Source organism: Ursus arctos, unplaced genomic scaffold (genome assembly GCF_023065955.2).
Source record: "Ursus arctos isolate Adak ecotype North America unplaced genomic scaffold, UrsArc2.0 scaffold_9, whole genome shotgun sequence".
NCBI lineage: Eukaryota > Metazoa > Chordata > Mammalia > Carnivora > Ursidae > Ursus > Ursus arctos.
Genome location: NW_026623111.1, coordinates 29,734,221 through 29,755,418, shown reverse-complemented (window position 1 = coordinate 29,755,418; position 21,198 = coordinate 29,734,221). Strand labels below are relative to the sequence as shown.

The 21,198-nt window shown below is 43.8% G+C and overlaps 1 protein-coding gene across 6 annotated transcripts in view; it reads right to left on the bottom strand.

The window, feature by feature from the left end:
• The window catches only part of CUNH4orf19 (chromosome unknown C4orf19 homolog), an 86,502-nt gene that overhangs the window by 57,038 nt on the left and 8,266 nt on the right, over positions 1–21,198 (bottom strand). For 2 of the 6 annotated variants that reach the window (XM_057309590.1, XM_057309589.1), the window contains exon 2: positions 10,027–10,172. The exons of 3 other annotated variants lie outside the window; for them this stretch is intronic. The gene's annotated coding sequence lies outside the window, so the exon portion shown is untranslated. Of the gene's footprint in view, positions 1–10,026; positions 11,615–21,198 lie in introns of those variants that run through there. One more of the 6 variants, XM_026508712.4, reaches the window with a different exon arrangement.

Sequence of the window (21,198 nt, the reverse complement as noted above, 5' to 3'; positions counted from 1 at the left end):
ATTAAGAGCTGTTACAGATTTCAAAATACTGTTTATCCTCATAACTATCACAGTTATTAGACTTGCTGCTAGACCTTGTTCTTTAATGCATTTATAAAGAAGCACATATAACCATATCACAAGTTTTTAACCTCAGTAACTATATTTCTGTCACAATGTATTTTATTTTATGCATTTACAAGTATTATTCTGAGAAGGGGTCCACAGGCTTCAACAGACTGATAAAACAGCCCATAGCATAAGACATGTTAAGAAGCCTATTAAGAAGTCTTCTATTTTCCTTGTAAAGCAGGGTTTCTAAACCTCAGCACTATTGACATTTTTGGATGGATACTTCTTCCTTGCAGGGAACCAGTCTTTTGCATTGTAGGAATTTCAGCAGTCTTGTCCTGCTGGGGCCTGGCAGCATCCATCCTGACTATAAGACAATCAAAGACGTTGTCACTTAGGGGGCAAAAGGGACCGTGGCTAAGCACCGCTAACGTGAAGTAGGGTGAAGAGTGAGGGATGGAAGGTGACCGGGTCTGAGATCTGATCAGAGAGGTTTAAAATGGATGCAACAGAAGATGACAGAGAACTGCAGGGAAAGATGTAGTTAAGCAATGCTGAGGGACTAAGAGAATTCCGCAATTAGCCCATGGATAGAAGGAAGAGGTTCTCAATTTGCTTTTCTCTGCTTGACATACACGGTGAATAATATCCAAATGATGGAGAGTCTACTATCACTACAGTATTTGTGCAGTAGAGGCTACTTAAAAACGAGAGTTACCTACAATCCAAAGAACTGTCTCTCCCACCAATGCCCCATATACCAACATGTCTTAACACAGTGGTTGGGATATGCACCATCCACAAGCAAAAGGATGAGAACATCCAGAGTCTAAAAACAACTGTTATTGCCCCTTGTTCTGCTAGTGTATATGGAAAAGAATATTCTGGACTTGAAAGTATTGCGAGTTGCTACTCCGAGAAAATCTGAGCCCAGGAGGCATGGATATGAAGGATATGGAGCAACTTTATGATTCAGCAATCTGACTCCTAGATATTTACCCAAGAGAAAGGAAAACATATATATCCACATAAAGACTTGTCCCAGAGTGTTGACAGCAGCTTCGTTCATAATAGCCCCAGACTGGAAATGATTTCAATGTCCATCAACAGTATAATACACTGAAATACTATAAATGAAGTACTACTGAGCAATAAAAAAGAATACGCAGCATCATGAATGAAACTCAAAAACTGTGAGTAAAAGCAGCCTTCCACAAAAGAGGACTCGGGATTGTATGATTCATTTATTTGAAGTTTTGAGCAAACTAATCTCTGGTGATAAAAAAATCAGAAGAGTGTCTAACTCGATGTAGGTGGGGACAAGGACTGATTTTGAGGGGATAGGGGGACTTTCCTGGGGCGATATTAATGTTCTCCATATATCCTGATAGGGAGTTGGGGTACACGGTTGCACGCAGCTGCCCAAACTCACCAAATTTCACCCTTAGACTTGTGTGTTTCAATGTAACTGATACTAGAGGAACAAGTTGGGGAGAGGGAAAAGAAAAAAGAGAACCATAAATAAAAACTGAACTCATGGTTAACGAAATACATGCTGTAATGTTTGAAACGAATTGATGTCGGCAGTACCCTGAAATAGTTTAAACAATGCAGTTAAAAAAACGGGTTGGTGGACAGCGAGCTGGTTGAATGTGTGATAAAGATGTAAAATGTTAATGGCAGATTCTAGATGCTGAGCGTGGTTCGTGAGCCATTCTTCCAACTTCTCTGTAGCTTGAGTAATTTTCACACTGCGAAACGTGAACGTGTGTGGGTGAATCTCCTTTTGCCTTTTGAAGCATTCCATTCATCTATGGGCAAAGAAGTCTGCCTCAACACAAGCAAAGCATTTCGTCGGGTTCTTGCCCTAAGTTAATGAATGGGTCCTAAAATGCCACACGCATCAGCTCCATCCAGGGACAACCAGTGTCCACCGCCCCCACCATCTCTGGATCCCGGGAGCTCGTCCCAGGCACGGCGCTGATCACTTTACACGTTCTTGTCACGGAGAGAAATTAGCGGCTTTCTCGATTGTTTAACAAAAAGCTCTGGGCTGAGTCACATCTTCAGAAGTTCCAGACGGTCACAGACTAGAACAAGCAGATGTCCAAGAGGAAGATGACATCTGTGATGGTAGGTATTTTTAGGAGAACGTATTATTCAAATGTGTTGTGAAGCTACGGGGTGTGTGTGTATGTTTGGGTGTAAGGGGCTGAAGTGGGAGAAGGAAAATACATTTTAGAAAGAAGATACACACCGTAAGTCATAAAAAGGAACAGTAACTTGAACCCATAGGAATAAACCTGGTTCCTTTTCCCTTTTTTTCTGAAGCTCGTTTCCGACGCCGTAGGATCCTGTCACCTGGCAGAGCAGCGTGACAAAAGCTGCCTGGATTTGGCAACTCCAGCCCTTTTGTGGCTTTCCCTTCTCAATAAACCTTTGACAAAGGTCGGGTGTTTGAAAGGCTGGGTTTTTCCTTGTTGGGTCTAAGCGTTTCTTGCTCAGCAGAGTGATTCAGTGTCTCTGAGGGTCAATAAATAAGTGGTTTCACTGAAGCTTTTCGGAATCTAGTTCCCTCCAGGCTGTGCGGTGGCGTGCCTGGGATTGCTTTGGTTTTGTGTGAAACTAGTAAATAAACAATGTAACTACCAGGCTGCCCACACCCACGACTCCCGCCACCTGCAGAGCCACGCATGCGAGGACAGAGCAGGGACAGGATACCTTCACCTCCAACCAGGAGTCAGAGGCTTTGAGCTTCAACGGAGATGACAGCCAAAATGCCAAGGCACTAATGTGGCTGAAGCCAGGTTTGAACTAGGAAGATCTTAGGAGCGCTGGCACAGCGGGGATAGGACTAGCAAGAATCGATGAATTAGGTAAATACCTACTGGGAACAAAACAGGAAGCCAGCCTTGAACAAAGACACCTGAGTCTCTTTATGAACTTTATTCTGAACTATGGCGAGAGGCCACATTCAAACTTGATTCACGAAACAGCGCCCATTAGTACTGGCTATGTATGGGGGGAACATACCAGAATTGGGCCAGCTAGAGCTGCCCCGTGGTGAACAACTTCAGGGAAATCTGTTCTGTTTTTTTTTTCATGAACCCTCTGGTGCTGTCATCAAGGACAGAATGGTGGTTCTCTGGAAAGCCAGGCCAAACCATCCATTCTTGTCAAGCAGTCTATTCTTGACTGACGTGTAAACCAAGCGTTTTCTGCCTATCTTGTTGGAATAATACAAGGGATGCATTTCAGAAAAAACTCAATTAGTGATATCCAGGTTCCAGAAAGCGGCTGACAGACTTTGAGACTTAAGAGGACTGAGGGGGAAAAGGAATTTTGGCTCATTCCCTAACACAAACTGTCTATAATCAGCAAAGAAGCAGGCAGTTTTCATTGGTTCGTGATTCATCTGGGACTTAACTCCAATAAAGATGACGTGATGACATGTAAAAGCGTGGACGAAACTAGGTACACAGGAAAACTGAAGGTGACTTTGGTGGAGAATACAGAATATAAAATAGTATACAAGATAATAAAATCTTCACTTCTCGGCTGGATTTTAGGAGTTGCTGATCCAATACGTCTGTGTGGCCCCAGCGTGCTGGTGGGAAATAAGGGACTGGCTTACATTTACAGGCAGAGTGTTCTGGTTTTGTTTTTTGTTTTTTAAAAGACAGAATCACCTGTCGGCATCATCACCTCAGCCATTCTCCCAGAAGAAACAGAAAAGTCGAACGATCTGCTTTCTGAGCAGAGAGAGAGCATCTCACAAACTGCTTGCCCCCATCTGCACCCCGCACCCCGCCTACAGGAGGCCTCCCCTCATGGATGCCCCACTACGGGCGGCGGGCACAGTGTGGCCGAGCAGATTGCTGCTCACCTGTGCCTGGCTGCTCTGTGTCCTCAAGGTGAAATGCTGGTCTCACCTGGTTAGAAGAAAAATCCAGAAACCTCCACTAATATCTATGTCTTCGGGATCCAAAATGGGGCTGATCAGAGGAATATTGAATGTTGCATTTTCCTTACTTGTTGTTGTTGTTGTTTTAATAGGATTGCTAACAGGCCTGAGTGCAACAGTCTTGCCACTGCGTGGACTGGGGGTGCTGATGATGGAGACATTTCAGCATGACTCTTCCTGACACTGGAGCACCAGACTCTGGATGTGGTGTCAGCTGTGGAGGCTCAAAGGCAGGGCCAGCTCTAGAAGAGAACTTTCTGTCTCTGGCTGTTCTGGGCTCAACTCTCTCCCCACCCCCACCCCCACCCATTCATATGTTAAAGCTATAACCCTCAGAACCTCAGAACAGCAGTGCAGACTGCATTCAGGAAAGACCTTTAAAGAGGTAATTAGGGTAAACCGAGACAATTCTGGTGGGCCCTAGTCCAATCTGACTGGTGTCCTTATTAGAAGAGACCAGGGCACACAGACAGCACACAGACCCGAGGGATGAGCACCCCGAGAGCGTGCCCCCCTGCAAGTCAAGGAGAGAGGCCTCGGGAGCAGCAAAGCTGCCATCACCTTCATCTCAGACTTCTGGTCTCCAGAACTGTGAGAAAATAAATCTCTGTTGCTTAAGCCCCCTGGTCTGTGGCGTTTTGTTAGCGTAGTCCGAGCAGTCTAATAGAGGGGTTTCAAAAAAAACCCAAAAAACAAAAACAACAACAACAAAACAGCGCAAAGAATATTTGGAATTGTTCAAAGTAAAAGCCCACATTGGCTAACTCAGAGTTCCCAGGAAGTTTAGTAACTGTCCGCAGAAAAAGAGCAGGGGGATTCCAGGCTCAGATGAACTTGGGACCTGCTGGTTTAGTTAGCCAGGTTTCTTTGCTGCAGGACTTCTCAGATGGGCTGATAAACACATGAGCACAATTCCTACAATTTGTGTGTCATCCTTGATACCTGTCTTTCTCTCACATTTTATTTCCAATCCATCACCAGTTCCTGATGACTGTATCTTTTTTTTAATAATATTTATTTTGTTATATTAGTCACCATACAGTACATCCCCAGTTCTTGATGTAATGTTCCATGATTCATTACTTGCATATAATACCCAGTGCACCATGCAATATGTGCCCTCCTTAATAGCCATCACTGGCCTATCCCAATCCCCCACCCCCTTCCCCTCTGAAGCCCTCAGTTTGTTTCCCAGAGTCCATAGTCTCTAATGGTTCATTCCCCCTTCTGTTTACCCCCTCTTCTTTCTTCCCTTCCTTCTCCTACCAATCTTCCTATTTCTTATGTTCCATAAATGAGTGAAACCATATGATAATTGTCTTTTTCTGCTTGACTTATTTCACTTAGCATAGTCTCCTCCAGTCCTGGCCATGTTGCTGCAAATGTTGTTTAATCATTCTTTTTGATGGCCGAGTAATATTCCATTGTATATATGGACCACATCTTCTTAATCCAGTCATCTGTTGAAGGGCATCTCGGCTCCTTCCACGATTTAGCTATTGTGGACAATGCTGCTATGAACATTGGGGTGCATATGGCCCTTCTCTTCACTACGTCTGCATCTTTGGGGTAAATACCCAGTAGTGCAATTGCTGGATTATAGGGTAGCTCAATTTTTAACTTTTTAAGGGACCTCCACACTGTTTTCCAAAGTGGCTGTACCAACTTGCATTCCCACCAACAGTGTAAGAGGGATCCCCTTTCTCCACATCCTCTCCAACATTTGTTGTTTCTTGCCTTGTCCATTTTTGCCATTCTAACTGGTGTAAGGTGGTATCTCAAGGTGGTTTTGATTTGAATTTCCCCGATGGCTAATGATTCTGAACATTCTTTCATGTGTCTGTTAGCCATTTCTATGTCTTCATTGGAAAAGTGTCTGTTCATATCTTCTGCCCATTTATTGATTTGATTATTTGTTTCACGTGTATTGAGTTTGAGAAGGTCTTTGTAGATCTTGGATACAAGTCTTTTATCTGTAGTATCATTTGCAAATATCTTCTCCCATTCCGTGGGCTGCCTCTTAGTTTTTTGGACTGTTTCCTTAGCTGTGCAGAAGCTTTTTATCTTGATGAAGTCCCACAAGTTCATTTTTTCTTTTGTTTCTCTTGCCTTTGGAGATGTGTCATGAAAAAAGTCACTGTGGCCGATGTTGTAGAGGTTGCAGCCTATGTTCTCCTCTAGTATTTTGATGGATTCCTGTCTCACATCGAGGTCTTTCATCCATTTGGAGTTTGTGTTTGGTGTGAGAGAGTGCAAGTTTCATTCTTTTGCATGTAGCTGTCCAATTTTCCCAGCACCATTTATTGAAGAGACTGTCTTTTTTCTACTGTTTTGTCCTGCTTTGTCAAAGATTAGTTGCCCAAAGAGCCGAGGGTCCATTTCTGGGTTCTCTATTCTGTTCCATTGGTCTATGTGTCTGTTTTTGTGCCAGTACCATGCTGTCTTTGTGATCACAGCTTTGTAGTATAGCTTAAAATCCAGCAACGTGATGCCCCCAGTTTTGTTTTTCCTTTTCAACAATTCCTTGGAGATTCGGGGTCTTTTCTGGTTCCACACAAATTTAAGGGCTGTTTGTTCCAGTTCTTTGAAAAATGTCATTGGTATTTTGATCGGGATGGCATTGAAAGTGTAGATTGCTCTGGGTAGCATAGACATTTTAACTATGTTTATTCTTCCAATCCATGAGCATGGAATATTTTTCCATCTTTTTGTGTCTTCTTCAATGTCTTTCAAGTGTGATTTGTAGTTTCTAGAATATAGATCCGTCTCTGGTTAAGTTAATTCCAAGATAACGTATGATTTTTGGTGCTATTGTAAATGGAATGGATTCCCTAATTTCTCTTTCTTCAGTCTCATTGTTCGTGTATAGAAATGCAACTTATTTCTGAGCATTGATTTTGTATCCCGCCACATTACTGAATTGTTTTATAAGTTCTGGTAGTTTCGGGGTGGAGTCTTTTGGGTTTTCTATATAGAGTATCATGTCATCTGTGAAGAGAGACAGTTTGACTTCTTCTTTGCCGATTTGGATACCTTTTATCCCTTTTTGTTGTCTGATTGCTGTTGCAAGGACTTCTAGTACTACGTTGAATAATAATGGCGAGAGTGGGCATCCTTGTCGTGTTCCTAATTTTAAGGGAAAGGCTTTCAGCTTTTCTCCGTTGAGAATGATATTCGCTGTAGTTTTCATAGATGGTTTTTATGAAATTGAGGAATGTACCCTCTATCCCTACAGTCTGAAGGATTTTAATCAGGAAAGGATGCTGTATTTTGTCAAATGCTTTTTCTGCATCAATTGAGAGGATCATATGATTTTTGAATTTTTCTTTCTGGATAAAATCTAAGATACTGATAGATTTGCAAATGTTGAACCACCCTTGCATTCCAGGGATGAATCCCACTTGGTCTTGATGGATAATCCTTTTAATGTGATGACGGTATCTTTGAAATACTTCTTGAACTCGTTCACGTCTCTCTACTGAACTGCCACTGAGACCCAGACCAAACGTACCGTCTCTCGCTTAGTCCGCTGCAAAACCTTTCTGGTGGGTGTGCCCACACCAGAGGGTACTCTCCAACCCGTCCTGCACAAATACCACCAGAACAGTCTCTGCCAAGCACAGGCTGGGTCATGCCAGCTCCCTGATTTTTCAAAGACATTTTAGGAGCTTCCCATTGCTCCCAAGACTAGAAGACAATATTCCTACTCCTATCTTCAAGCTTGTCTTGAACCATCTCCTGTCCCATCTTCACTGATCTTCTTTTAGACCCACATTATTATTTCACTCCTGCCTGCTAAAGAGCTTTTGCTCCTGCTGTAGCTTCTTCCTGGTTAATTCCCCTTATCTTCCTTGAGAAGTTTCTTTCCCTTCCCTTCCTTACTGGGTCAAATCCCTCCACTACTGAGTCACGTTGCACTTATTACTACTGAATGCTTACATTGATTGATTATCTGATTAATACCTGAACGTCCCTTTTCCAGACGACAAACTCTGAGTTTGTAGAACATCTTTTGTGAAATAGCCAGTTAATTTGTTGATGAAGGTCTGGGAAGGACACATCTAAAACTCAATGGGAAGAACTTTTATGAAGAAAGTAAGTGAGCAGGGTTACAAAGAAAGGTTTGGGGTCCTTAGAAACATGCAGTTGGGGTCCCTGGGTGGCTCAGTTGGTTAAGTGTCCAACTCTTGATTTTGGCTCAGGTCATGATCTCAGGGTTGTGGGATCGAGCCCCAGGACAGATGGGCCCCACGCTGGGTGTGGAGTCCACTTGAGATTTTCTCTCTCTCTCTTTCTCCCTATGCCCCTCTCCCCTGCTCATGTGTGCACTCTCTCTCTCTAAATAAAATCTTAAAAAAAAAAATACACATTTATTTGCTGAAATTTAGCACCCTTTGAGATGAACCACCCATTTGAGAAGTTGAATATAGAGAGGATGTTATATTGGGCAAAGTTCTGGAGATACACATGGGTGTGTAACTTTTTTTTTTAATAACAGAAGATCTGTGTTTGGAACATACACATATCATGTAATTAACCAAACATTTGTACCCAGAACTCTTGCATTCAATAAGATGAAGAACTCAAAAAAAAAAAAAAAAAAAAAAAGGGCCAGGTCTTGAACGGACTCTTCCCAACTGACGTAGACCGGCCACGAACAGAACTATCCATCCCAGTGACACTGGTGCCATAGAGGGACCAAACGCATGCCTGAGCCTAAAAGGCCTTTGAAGTGGGACCAAGAGTCCAACAGGAGAAGTGTGTCGTAACTACTCCTGGCGGAAAAGAAAACAGGCCAAAAGGTCCTTCGGTTTACCAGACCCCAATGATGCAGTTTCTCACATCTCACAGATGTAGCCAACATGTAAGCCTCATGATACCGAAAATGGGTGGACCCTCCCTGGGAGTGTAGCTTTTTGTTTTTAAATGTTTGATTCTGAAGTGTTTCCAATTTGTGGAAACCATGAAAGACAGGGACAAGGAACAGCCGCCTCCCTGTTAAGCAACCTGCCTCATGTTTTGATTTTGCTCCAAAAAAGCTGCTCTTTACTGCTTTATGGTGGACAGGGTGATTCTGATTGAGCCTTCAGAAAGACAGGAAGGACTGAGAAATTCGCTCACCAGTGCCCACACTGCGGGAAGGCCACCCATGCCTCCTGGCAAATAATTCCTCAAGAAATATTTAAGGCTCGACCTTCCATAAAGTGCCGTGGGAGATAAAAAGACATTTATGAGACATACTTTGAGAAAAAATTTACAACCACATGAGAAAATAAAACACTTTCATGTAAAAGAATAACCAGCAATGAAAATAATGGATAAGCCTTGACGGAGGGAGATGTGGAAAGTGCTGAGGGAGTTAAGAGAAGATTGTTTCTAGTTAGGTTTCTTTGTGGAAATGGGTTCCCTACAGAAAGTTGCACACTTTACCATCAGTTCATTTCCTTGTACTAAAAGGCCAACTCAGGATAGTCATTTTATAAGGCAAGTTACCAATAAGTATTTCTACTGTGAACAAACAGAAGCGTAAGAGGGCCGACTCCTTATCTGAAAAATATTTACAATCATTTTAGCTCTGGACTAGAAGGGCAATTCAAAGCTTGGGGAAGTTATTTGTTCCCTTACGGGCTAACCTTAGTTTGGTGGACTTAAGCCAAATAATCCTTTTTTTTTTTTTTTTTTTTTTTTTGCCTTGACAAAGAATGAGCTACTATATTCACCTGACATATTAGATCAGCCCCACGCCAGGAGCCTGCTCTGGGGAGGGCATGATTCTCAGCGCCTCCCAGGCCTGGAGATCTGGGCAGCATCTCCCTTAGAGCCCATTATTTCCAAGAGGTCTGCATCTAGGGCTTCGAGAGAAGCCCTGCATCAGGCCCCATGCCCAGCACAGAGCCCCATGTGGGGCTTGATCTCACGACTCCTGAGATCACGACCTGAGCTGAAACCAAGAGTCAGATGCTCAACAGATGGAGCCACCAAGCCCCCCCCCCCCCGCCCCCATGTTTAACCTTTTCAGGAACTGCCGGGCCGGTTGCCAAAGTGGATGCTTCATTTCACATTCCCACCAGCGACGTGTGAAGGTTCCAATTTCTCCATATCCTTGCAAACACTTGTTCTTGCCCATCTTTTTGATGGTGGCCGTTCTCACGAGTGGCTATTACAAAGCGATACACTTCATTATTTTTCACATATATCTTCAGGAATGGTTTTCCGATTACAGAAGTCAAACAAATTAACAAGCACGATTTCTTCATGTGCGTGCGCTGACTTGATTCCCAGCTTCTAGGCCAACCATCATACCATCTACGTGTTGGCACAAATATTTTCCCCAATTTTACAAAGAGATGGAGGCTCAGATGCTGAGAGGCTCTAAAGCTGGCACTTGAACCCAGGAGCGTCTAAAAGCTTCTGCTTTTCCCCACCGTGTTACCCTGTTGTAACGGCTACTGTGTGCGTATAGAAACACATGAAGATTAAATGGGAAATGAAGTGAACTTTGCGAATTTACATTATCTAGTAATGAAGAGTAAGATGTTGAAGGGGCATAGCTTTTGGGTTACAGAAACAGGCACCATGTTATCTGTTGAGAGATTAAGGAATACAGCAGTGATTTCTGTGGCCACAGAGAAATTTAAAGAAGACTCAGGATGAAGGAGTCTCACATCAGTTTGGATAAACTAGTGTCTTTATCGCCCCATCTGGAGAATGAGGACATTAAGCATCCTCAGGTTATGGTCATAAGTAGCATCAAAATATGTGGTAAATGTTCAGCTTCTGGTCTGTGCACTTGAGAGAATGAGGCCAGTTTCTCCTGAACTCCTATGTTATCTGAATGCAGCAGTATACCTTATTTTGGTTTTGTGGTTATTTTCCACCTCACATAAAACAGTTCCTTTCTTTTATTCTTTATAGTTGAGGAAAAATTATTTTGCTCTAATTAAAATTGAGTTTTGGCTACCATCATGAGCACTTCTAGAAATTAAAATTCCTCATGCTCTAGTTAAACATTATTAGAAAAAAGTGCCCATCACTATAATCCCTTCTCTAGAAATCTATTCTGTGGCACTACGCATGTGATTAGGATATCTTTATCTAGACTCTTTTCAGTTTTCAAGTTTGCAAATGTGACTCAAATAGAAGAATTCAAGGGAACTGATCTTTGTAAACACTGGTAAAGGCGGCATAGTTTTATCCATAGTTTCCTGAAGAGAACCAGACGAAAGTTCCCCAACTTCAAGAATCTTAACAAAAGGAGCACACTAGCTTGGGGTGGGACAGAGTTAATTCAGGAATGAGAGCTACAGACTAGAACGCTCATTATTTAAAAAATACGTGTATTTTGAGCAAAAGATCCTGATTGTCTCAATTTTCAGCTTGCACCTGGCAGCCTGAATTTGGAGGGTTTATTCTCCCAAGGGGTGACGGGGTGGGGCTCTGGGTGGGGTGGCTGCAGATAAGATAGCAGTTCTAGTTTGATCACTCTAATGAATTGTGTGCTGGGGGCGACAAAGGAGCCTTGTTTCTACCGACTGTACAAAGGAGAGGGAAGGAGGAAATGTTACAAGGATGATTCCTCAATTTTTTTTTTTAAAGATTTTATTTATTTATTTATTTGACAGAGACAGCCAGCGAGAGAGGGAACACAAGCAGGGGGAGTGGGAGAGGAAGAAGCAGGCTCCCAGCGGAGGAGCCTGATGTGGGGGCTCGATCCCAAAACGCTGGGATCACGCCCTGAGCCGAAGGCAGACGCTTAACGACTGTGCCACCCAGGCGCCCCTGATTCCTCAATTTTTATTTCTTAAAAGGTGCTCTTGTGGTGGCATGTCCTCCAAACCCCACGTCTGGTGTCCACTTTGAGTGAAATGCATCTTTCTTGGCCAGGCAGTGGATGGAAAGATCAAGAAGGATTTTTCCTAAACCAGCAGAAGGTCAAGTAGGGAAGCAGGGAGAACAGATTCTGCTGAGGTATCTCCGGTAAGTGACTGTATTGAACTTTGAAATCATTAACCTTTGGCGTTGTGATCTGTCTAAAAAGGTGAAGTGAGTTCTTTTATAAGGAAATGACAAAATATCTGCTAATGATTATAAACGAGTTTAGTGTCATTCAACCTTCACAGGCCCATCAGTAATGCCACTGCATTAACAGTCAGTCAGAGCCATCCGGCTGGTGTGCAAGCGTCTGCCCTGAGGTGAGGTGGCAAACACCGAGGAAGGAGTCTGCGGGCTAAGGGTGTGGGCTCTGCGGTCACACAGGACTTGACTGAGTGCCGGCTCTGTCACACCGCGCAACTTGCTTAACGTCCCTGCGCCACCCCTTTAAGTTAGAGGATGTATATACATCCCTGAGAGTGCCTGGCACGTAGGAGGTGCTCAGTACGTGGGAGCTATTCTGCTCGCCTGCCAAAGAGATCTGAACTACTATCAGCATGATATGGGGCCTTGCCCTTCCCACGCATCCTAAGACATGTATCACGTCACCTGTATTTTATTTGGCCTTTGTGTTTGAGTGCCTACTGTTGTCAGGTAGTGTGCCCTGACCCAGAGTCCTTGCCCTTGATGGGAAGGAAAACTAGGTGACGTCAAATACTGAGAGTAAAGGGAGGGAGGGCCAATCAATGGGGTTGGTGATGGGGGAGTGGTGAATGCAGTGTCAGATGAGTTCAGTTTAAAGGGGTCTGGGATCTGCAAGGAGATCTGCGCTGCCAGCAGTTATCATCAAGGGATCTGCAGCTGTGCAGGGAGAGTGGGGCCACAGATAGGGTATTTCCTGCTGCCAGAGGTTGGTCAGAGAGCTAGAAGACCTAAAGGACTGTGGGGTGAGGGATGAGCCAAGGGGCGTGCCGATACTTGGGAATGGGAAGGTGGCAACTGGAGGGTTGGGGTATCTCCTAGGGCCACAGATAACATGACGTGTGGCTCTCTAGGTTTTTAAATTAACATTTATTAAGATAACGTCCAAAAATGTAGCTTTCTCTCAAGTTGAGATAACTGCAAATCTTGTATTCTATTTACAATTATCTAAACTCTGTCAATCCTTTCAAGAGTGGTTTTCCCACTCAGTTAATTAAAGGAAAGGACAGTTAAATGTTTTACTTAAAAATGTAATATATTTGGGGGCGCCTGGGTGGCACAGTGGTTAAGCGTCTGCCTTCGGCTCAGGGCGTGATCCCGGCGTTATGGGATCGAGCCCCACATCAGGCTCCTCCGCTATGAGCCTGCTTCTTCCTCTCCCACTCCCCCTGCTTGTGTTCCCTCTCTCACTGGCTGTCTCTATCTCTGTTAAATAAATAAATAAAATCTTTAAAAAAAAAAATAATATATTTGATTTTTTAGAAGTGTCTCAGTGAACAATAAACAAATCCTTCTGCAGTACTTAGTCATTTTAGAAAACTAATAAACTCATAAACAAGGTAAATCTTCAGTTGTCATAAACATTTCAATCCAGTATAAAACAAAGCAAAACTAGGGTGCCTGCATGGCTCAGTGGGTTAAGTGTCCTCCGCCCCTTCCCCCCACGCACACTCTCTCTCTCTCTAAATAAAAATAAATCTTGGGGCGCCTGGGTGGCTCAGTCGTTAAGCGTCTGCCTTCGGCTCAGGGCGTGATCCCAGAGTCCTGGGATCGAGCCCTGCATCGGGCTCCATGTTCTGCTGGAAGCCTGCTTCTTCCTCTCCCACTCCCCCTGCTTGTGTTCCCTTCTCTCGCTGGTTGTCTCTCTCTCTCTCTGTCAAATAAATAAAATCTTTAAAAAAAAATAAATAAATCTTAAAAAAAAAAGCAAAACTATCTGAAAAGTTTCAATTTAAAAGAGCTCAAGTCTAAATCAATCAGCTAATGACACATTTTAAAGTGGAATCACAAGACTTAACATGTTAATTAACAAATTACCTTACACACTGTGAATACTGTACATGTTCCAAATATTGAACAGACTCTTTCACAAACTCATCTAAAAATATAAGTACTTTGGATTTTATTTAATTCATCAGATCTATGCTTAATTCTAAACCTTCCCAGCATTAAAACACCATCTCGTAAGAACATAATTTGCTTTAACCTGGAATCCATACCTTATATCAAGGGCTCAGTCTTCTCACCTCTGTCCCTAAGAGTCAAATTATGAGTTAGCTAATTCTCAAGTCCTCTGATTCTTTCACCCTCTGCACAATCTGCCATTGACCGGAATCGATGAATCTCGTCACCGTTTGATAGGGCTCTGAATTGTCTGTACACCCTTCTTCCCTGACACAGTCGTAACTGCTAGGGACGTACTGGACCTGTGAGTGGATTCCGCGTCACCAAACCCCCGGGTCAGACTTGATAGTAGATGGCAGGGACTGGTTATGGAAGCACATGGAAAACCAGGAGTGAGAAGTGTAATTATATAACAGAAGTCAAAGGAAGGAGAGAATTTCAAAAAGGCAGGCAGCATCAATGTCAGTAGTTTAAAATGCCACAGGGCAGTTTATAAGGTAAGGGGATGAAATATGACTGTTAGTCTTTTTTTAAGATTTTATTTATTTATTTGAGAGAGAGAGAGAGCAGGAGCAAGGGAAAGGGCAGAGGGAGAAGCAGAGTCCCTGCTAAGCGTGGAGCCGGCCTCGGGGCTCCATCCCAGGACCCCAAGATCATGACCTGACCCGAAGGCAGATGCTAAACGGACTGAGCCACTCAGGTGCCCCATGACCGTTAGTCTTTTTGGTCATTAATTTAAATTTAAGATTTATATTTTATCAGTGAAATTTTCACATCACAATGTGGGTAGAAAACAAATCACCATAGTGAACTAAGAAGTGAGAAACTGAGAACTGCATTTAAAGGCAGCGATGAGTCAAGAACTCTTTAAAATTCCACTTAATATTTTAATAAGGGAAACTGAGGGGGGGTGAGTAGCCAAAAAGGAGAGGAATGAGGCTCAAAGGAAGAGATGTCTGTTCTGTGTTTTATTTTAATTTTTTAAAAAAAGGGTTTGCGTGTGTTCACTGAGGAGAGAGTTGACTCCTTTTTGGGGCGGGGGGCGGGGGTCAGGAGGGGGGGGTGCTGAGAGCTTGAAGATTTGAGGCAGAGACAGCATTACTACTTGATGAAGCAATGTCCCAGAGGATTGAGGCTAAAAGTGAAGGAGTCCATGTGAAAAGGTTGACCTTGAACAGGAAAAGGAACGGCTTACCCTCTGAGAATGGAGGGAATGAGGAAAGAATTGATAGCAAGGTAGATACTGTGTGGCTGGGGCGGGGCAGGAAGCTGGGCAGCTAGGTGGCAGAACTGCCTCACTCTGGCCCCTGTGGCCAGCCTGGCAGGGATGCACGCAGCACACGGTTTCTGGGAACAGACTGATCTGGGCTGGGATGGTGACAGTTCCAGAAATGGCCCAATTGGAGTCATCAGAGCTTCCGGGTAAGGGAGCAGTTCATATTAATCAGATCAAAGAAGAAATCCTAGAGGTTTCTGTTCAACGTTAGTTTCTGGGTTCAGGAAAATGAGACCAGAGGTTAAGATGTGCTCAAGAGTAGTAGCTAGCGTCTCTTAAACTAGGAACTGGGTTTCCTGGCTTCCAGAATCATGCTCCCCTCTTTTAAAAAAAAAAAAAAAAAAAAAAAAAAAAGGTAACCAATTTTCTTCTCCACCTCTCTCCCTGGCTAACCTGTCCTCTTTCTTTCTTTCTGTTTCAGCATGTCACTTTCTCTGAAAAGCCTTCCCTGACCTCTCTCCCCTCCTGTCTAAATCAGATCCCACAAAGGCTGTTATACACCCCTTTTATCCTTCTTTTGTTGCACCACAGTCTGAAATTCTAGTTTTATTTATGTGACTGTTTCATGTTCCTCTTTCCCAGCAGATATTATAAGCCATATGAGGATTGGGACTCTGTTTGTTCACCTCTGCATCCTGGTCAGCACATAACTCAATGCCTGGCATGCAGTTAGTGCTCAATGCATATGATGAATGAGGGGCGCCTGGGTGGCTTAGTTGGTTAAGCATCGATGCTTGATCTCAGCTCAGGTCTTGATCTCAGGGTCATGAGTTCAAGCCCTGCATTGGGCTCTGTGCTAGGCATGGAGCCTACTTAAAGAAAAAAAAAATTATGAATGAATTTATATTCCAAGTGTATAGTGTGGGAGCAGGGGATTTAAGAACTTTGCCCGTTAAAGTTAATATTTGTGAAAAATGCACAATGGTGGTGTTCCCAGGCAGGCTGACTTACGCTTTCTCTGTAGGTCTGGCATCTGGGAAATGCTCGATACATACCTGATGAGTGATTAAGAATTTTTGCACTATTGGAGTTTTAATTCCCTTAAGAAAACAAACAAACATAGCTGCCTGCAAGTCACTCAAAATAATTTAAAGATATTACCTAAACATTTAAAAAAAAACTTATTTAAGAATAAACAAATTAAAAATTTCCAAAAATGTTATTCAGAATAAATATTAGAGTTCACTAGTACTTTGTTAATAACTATAGTGAGAATACTGATCATATAACTAAGGTAGCTTCTGGGATAAAATATAACTAGAAAACCCAATATTTAATTTCTGAGGTTTCACATCTTTGAAGTGTCTCAGAAACATCTTCTTAGATGCAACCTTGACACTTAATGAACTTACCAATTTTTAGTACAGAAATTCATGGACTTGCAAACATTTAAAAAGAGAAAGCCTGACCAATGAATTCTCTGCCACCTTTCTCAGAGAAGGAAATTCGCGAACACATGCATGAAGGTCAGTACCATACGGTAGGCAAATATTTTTCCATGTCCCACCCAAAGCAAACAAATGAAAACTGAAACTTCAAAGACAATTTAAAAATATCTCCAAATTTAAAGATACAGCATCCTTTTCTAGATTCGCAATAGGAGGAAAAACAACAGATTTGGAAGAATTTAAAACTAAGTTTTATATAAAGATGTGTGTGTGAGGGGGTGAGTGTATAGAGTCTAAAAAAAATCAAACAGATGGTAATTCAAAAACGGAAATGTTTAAGATATGGAAAATGCTGAGTTGAAATAAATTAATAAAACACTGGAAACAAGCTCACCAAATTTTTTTAATGGGACCAGAATTGTTTCCAAAAGACAGCGGCCCATTTAGGTGATGAACACCAGATGCCAAGTGTAGTTCATTAGAGACAAAGTATTCTGATTAGCTTCAGGGGAGAAGGAGAAAAGAATCAGCACCAAAGGTGGGAAAGCCAAACAGAGCCCTCCAGGGACTGCGGCATGAGGCTCCCCCATTGTCCCTAGCTAACTCCTGGTCTAAGGACAAAGTCCTTCTCTATCCGCCCCCCCTCCCCCCCGCCATCGGTCAGTGAAACCTGATCCAGAATCACCTAGTTCACTGGGCCACCAGCACACACGGTGGACAATCTGGACCCCTGCTCTGAACTCACAGTCAGGCCAGGGTCGGCTGTGTTTCCGTAAGAGTCCCTGAAACCCACTCTTCAGGGGAGGGACAGCTGAGAAGACAGCTATGGGAAGTCACTGATATGATCAGTGAAAGGAATGCTTGAATAGGGATGCCTTAGCCTTCGGCAAGTCCTCAATATGGGGGTATTGTTTCAGGGGAGAAGGGTACTCACTGACCCACCCTAAATCCAAAGTCTATTTTCTCAGCATAACCAAGGAGGCAACTCGGCTGAGTGCCTCTAACTTACCCTTACTCTGTGTGTGTGTGTGTGTGTGTGTGTGTGTGTGTGTGTGAGAGAGAGAGAGAGAGAGAGAGAGAGGTGGAGTGGACGTCGGGGGACTGGGGGTGTCTTTCTCCTCCTCAAATTTTAGTCCTGCCTCTTGGACCAAAGTCTAAAGTCTATCCGTTGCTTCGATGAGTGTTTTACAGAGAACGCAACGCCCAGCACCGACAGTCCGAGCACATCATTTAGTGGCAGACAAAGATTTATTTACTCAACGGTCCAATAAAACCAAGTTATTCATAGATACAGTGTGTGCTAGAGAAGACTAAGCTTGTAGTAAAAAGAATTTCAGACTAAGAGTTAGCATATCCCTGGATTCCAGTCTTGGCTCTGTTATTAATTTAAGGTGATGTGATTTTGGCTGAGCCGTTAGCCTCTCGGGGCTTCAGCAGGCTTGGAGGTGAAATGGAGAGAGTGAATCAAATGACCACTAAGGTCATTTGGATCAAACACTCTGGAATGAATGTGGCCCATGTGTTCAGAAGAGGGAGTAACCATTCTGGGATAGAACGATCAAGAGTTTTCAAAATATAAGTAGGGGAGTTTGTTCATTTTCTACAAAGTCTTATCTCTCTGTTGCAAAAACCCCAGAGTATAGAGACGTCAAATGTAGATTGCAAACGTCCCTAGTAATCTTTGCTTCACAGGTAAATACTGTTAATTGTTTGGAATTTTTTCTTCCAGATATTTTAATTATAAGTGCTACTTATAATCATTACTACTGCTAAGTGCTAATTATAATCATTACTATCTGCATTAAAATGGAACACCAAGTGGGGCACCTGGGTGGCACAGCGGTTAAGCGTCTGCCTTCGGCTCAGGGCGTGATCCCGGCGTTATGGGATCGAGCCCCACATCAGGCTCCTCCGCTATGAGCCTGCTTCTTCCTCTCCCACTCCCCCTGCTTGTGTTCCCTCTCTCGCTGGCTGTCTCTATCTCTGTTGAATAAATAAATAAAATCTTAAAAAAAAAAAAAAATGGAACACCAAGTATATGCTTCTTCAACAAATTTTTATGAATTTAGAATTATACCCTGGGCGTCCTTCCACCAGGTCATCACATACGTCTCATTATTTTTATTAGCGCAGGTGTCGCGTTGTGTCTGAGTTGTACTTCATTTACCAAACACCGACTGACAACATACAGGTTTTTTTTTTTCTTTTTGATTATAAACACCGATTCTAACACTATAAAATTTCTTGTATACCTATGCCCTAAAATTCAGTCTTGACTTTGCCTGCCTCTCTTCTCATTCCCATCCATCACCAGGTCCGGGTGCTGTCACCCAGTATCTCGGGAAGCCCGCCGCGCCCTTCTCTCCATCCAAGTACCTCCGCTTCCTTCAGGCGGAGATCCAACAACAGGTCCCACAACCACAGCCCCTTCACAGGTCTCCTCCCTCCCAGCTCTGCAGCCGGAGAAGCAAAGCTTATGACTTACTTGTTGAAAACCTTCAATAGCTTCTCACTGTTCTTAAGGCCCCTGACTTATAATGCTTGTCCGGTCTGTCATTTGTTTTCAGATCCATTGGCATAGACTCTGGGATGCATCAGTGTGTTTTTCACCTGCACCCTAGGCTGAACGTTAAGGTAGCAGCCCTGGTCAGCAATGCGCATGTCAGAGGTCCTTCCTAAGAATGTGCCCACAAAGGCTGCAGTCCAGAGGTGGTTTCTGCAGGTAGGGTAGCTTCTGGATCTCCAATCAACACCAAGGACTTTCCCAATTAGCATATGGATGTCAGAAGCTGTTTTTCATCAGGGAAATCACTTTCGTAGATGTACAGACTGGCTGGAAACAGTGTAGGGGCACCCCTATTCTCGTACCAACATGGAAGGTGGTAGATCCAGCCACCTGTACCCTCCCAGTGGGTCCCAGTACTTGTTTCTGAAAAATGCTTGACTTGTGGCCAGGTCAAAGGACTCTTGCTGCTTAAGTTGAACTCTTAGGTTAGCTCAACCCTGCCTGTAGAAGAGGGTCACCTTTGCCTCTAATGAACTTCGCATGAGAAATAGTTGGAGAAATTAAAGGAAAGGAACCAGGGACTTCACCAAGCCTATACAACAGGCTGCGTGATTTTTGAGTCCTGCTTAGGGATCGGTGTTGGAAGGTGGGGCTGAATGGAGCCTGAGATTGGCTTGTGGGCCACGTGGGAGGCTGTGAGGAAGACGACCTTTACCCTCACTCAACCCTAGATAGTCGAGGTTTCAACATTCATCAAAAGTCCCCTAAATAAATAGGAAGGATCACATCGGCATAGGTCAGATCACAAACAGCGCGCGGCCTGCCTCTGCTGGGACTCCGGGCGCTCAGGACGTGTCTCGGAACACTGCCCCCTCCGGACATGTGACGGCGCTGTTCCCTCTCCCACCCCGGCGGCTCCTGTGCCTCCTGAGACCTCTCCCTCTGGTCTCACTCGGACATGCTTCCTCAGGGAAGCCCTTGCTGCCTCTCCGGCAGGGTCCCAGCTCCCATTCTACCCCTGGCGGCGCCCAGGACCTTCCTCCCCGCCGTCCACACAGGAACACAGAGTCATAGCTCTGTACGGTTATCACCCTGACAACTATGGGACTGTGTCCAGGTCTGCTTTGCTCACCTTTGTATCCCTACCAGCTCGCACAGTCTCTGCAGCCATCTGCTCAACTGAAGAACACTTAGATCTTCATTCACACGGCATTAGTAATGGGGAGAGGAAAAGAAAAGCTCTCATGGCGCTGGGTTCACCAACTAGAGTAGGCCCTCTCTAGTGAAGACACTTTACAATAAAGTTCTTAACATAATCCGATCAAACTCACAAAGGATCCAGAATATATACAATACCAAAGGAGAGGCAACAGCCGTCTCTTTAAATACTATAAATGCCAACTTGGTTATCTGAAAATCCTTTATGGAAATGAGGACCAGGAAAAGGTCATCATCTTCAGGTCTCATTTCTCCCGATTTTACAATTTCCTTTAGTCTTGGCACTTACAGAATGATCACTCCAGCATGTAACTAAGCTCACTTTCTCAAAAAACTCCACGTCTATCTCCTCAAATGAAGTCCTTGGCACCCTCCCTACTTCCCACTAATACAAACATGGAATTGAGACTCCATTCTCCCTGCCCCCCCCCCCAAGATTCTTTCTATGCTTGAGGTACAGAGAGCATTTAAAACAGACCCTGGGTAGACATTTAAGTAGATGACTTTATAAGAAGGAAAGTTATACATCTGGTTAGAAATTTAGGGCAAAGCCCATGTGTCTAAAGGTTGAAGTCTGCTGTCACTCTGTGTGGCTTTTATCAATGGTACAGTTGGAGGGAGCTGTGGGGAGATGAGGGTCCCCTGATGGCCTCCCCCAGCCCTATCCTTTCCTTCCGTTCCATACCCCAGGGTGCTGCCCTGGTCCAGACCTCACATTTTACATTTGAGAAAACTGGCAGTCACGGGCTGAGACTCAGAGTTATTACACATCTACTAAGTGGGGACGCATGCAAGGACAAACACTCAGCGTCCCAGT